Genomic DNA, 2,500 nt, shown 5'->3' with positions numbered 1-2,500 from the left:
CTTATAATCTCACAGCGAGTGCAGAATTTTATAGGCATTAGCAGAGAGAGAGAGAGAGAGAGAGAGAGAGAGAGAGAGAGAGAGAGAGAGAGAGAGAGAGAGAGAGAGAGAGAGAGAGAGAGAGAGAGAGAGAGAGATACACCGATATGGCAACTTTAAAGAAGGGTTTAAAGCAGCGTTTTTCCGTCCCATCCGCCTCGCCAATCAAGCGACGAACCCAAGCAAGTCAGAACGATATACTCCTCTCTATCAACATTCTTAAATACACACACAAAAAGAGAGAAGGAAAATACACTGTAATAAGACCTGCCAGTTTCGGATATCGGTACTATTCTAAGATCTACTTTGGCAAGATTTGGTAAATTTGTTAGTGTTCCTCGATAGGTTAAACCTTAAATCCTATCATGGCGATGACGGAAGCGAGAATACAGAGCTGAATTCTCGACAAAGAAGTGTATTGATGACTTGAAGGTGTCGTTTCATCTCAATAGAGCCTTGCATTCTGAAGGTGGGATAGATGTTGCTGTCTGTTGCAAAAGAAACTGATTACAGATTGCAATTCAATACCAGCATCCACTGTCTGTTGCAAAAGAAACTGGTTAGAATTTGATTCCAACATCCAAATATGGTTAATTTTTTCCTTGCTAAAGAAAATTCTGTATTCGTAATCTTCGACGAAAGAAAAGAAAAAAGATGATGGGTTGATTATCAAATGAATAATAGACTCAGAGTCAAAACAAGGACAACTTCAAATCATTAAGCTTAATATCCTTACACACATATCTATTATAGTACGTGAGATTATTATGATGAAAACCACAATCACCATTGATAACATCGGTACTAGCGAAGTAGCAGAGAAGACAGACGATAATGAAGCTAGTGGTAATAGCAGTCACCAGTACTAGTAGTTGGGTGGTACTACTAATACTACCATTACACGTGATGGTTGAGAGCACAACACTCACAACAGGTTCTAGTTAGGAGAATAGTTAGATAGTAGAAATTCTATTCAAGGGATAACAGATAGAAATGCTTACATTGCAATTTTTACTTATGTGCACTATTTATCATTAAAGTTAGCCCACCATTTTTATCGAAAAAAAAAATCCATCGTGGCTAATATAGACGTAGTTGGACTTTTTTTTCCACTGCTGTGAGGATAACTCAGTAAACTTCATCTAACTTTTCCTTCTATGTTTTAACTTTGATTTTACGGATTCCTAAATCTAATTTCAGTTTAGAGGGAAAACGAGACTAAAAATCGATTTTTTTTTTATGCGAAACATGTTAGAGCAGATATACGCTAGGTATATATATGTATATAAGGAATAAAAATGGATGTATGGTTATCTAGAAATTGTTTCAGAATAAGTACATGACAAACAACTTATCTTTAATCTATTGAGGTACCAATATCATTTTCTATTTTTATTACTCTTGGAGAAAAGGTATGAATGAGAATAAATATCTTCAGAATACAAAAAAATATTTAATCGGTATCAAAAATACACCTTCGTCAGAAATACATATATTCTGACGAAAATATATTCGAAACCGGTTAAGTATATCTCTTGTATTGTGAAGATATATATTCTCATTTATACATTTTCTACATTTTTCAACATAAATACTTTTCATGCATTACTGTTGTTGAACTGTTGCAAACATGTAGAGTGATTCAACGAATATTTTTAGACTAATTCACACATAGATAAAGAGACAAACCATTTAAACATACACAGAGTAAACTAACACAACTAGTAGTAGGCCTATACACCACAAGTGCACTAGTAAAAAGATAGACATTGCAATACCAACAAGATTAAGTCAGTTAAATCCTCATAACATTATACAACTACACCACAATAATAACAATTAAAAAAATAACAATGTATAATCTCACATCATATAATAACACCACCACTACAATAAATAGACTACCCAGTTAGATGCTCATAACATTATGCAACTACACCACAACAACAGCGTAAAGAATAGTTAAAACGTCACAACTTTCACTGCAACAAAAATACTTAACATTTATAATCTCATATTATTTAACAACACCACAACAACGATAAAAAAAAAAAACTCATGGCAATATGCACCTTACACCACCACCACAACAACAAAAAAGTTAAAATGTCATAATTTAATACAACCTCACCACAACAACAGCAAAAGAGCTAATTTACAATCTCATATCATATAACAACGCCACAATAACAATCTTCACAACACTATACAACTTCACCACAACAACAGCAAAAGAGCTAATCATTTACAATCTCATATCATATAACAACACCACAGCATCAAAAAACAAACAAACAAAAAACAGTCCAATCTTCACAACACGTAGATCTACAACTGCACCACAACAATTAAACCCCAAGTCATCCATAACCCTACATCACGTAACAATACCATCACAACCACGACGACCCTAGTCAGTTATAACCCCACAACAACACCGAATAACTCCACAGCAGGCTTA

Source organism: Penaeus vannamei, unplaced genomic scaffold, assembly GCF_042767895.1.
Source record: "Penaeus vannamei isolate JL-2024 unplaced genomic scaffold, ASM4276789v1 unanchor153, whole genome shotgun sequence".
Classification (NCBI taxonomy): Eukaryota; Metazoa; Arthropoda; class Malacostraca; order Decapoda; family Penaeidae; genus Penaeus; species Penaeus vannamei.
Note: the sequence above shows the minus strand (reverse complement) of the source record.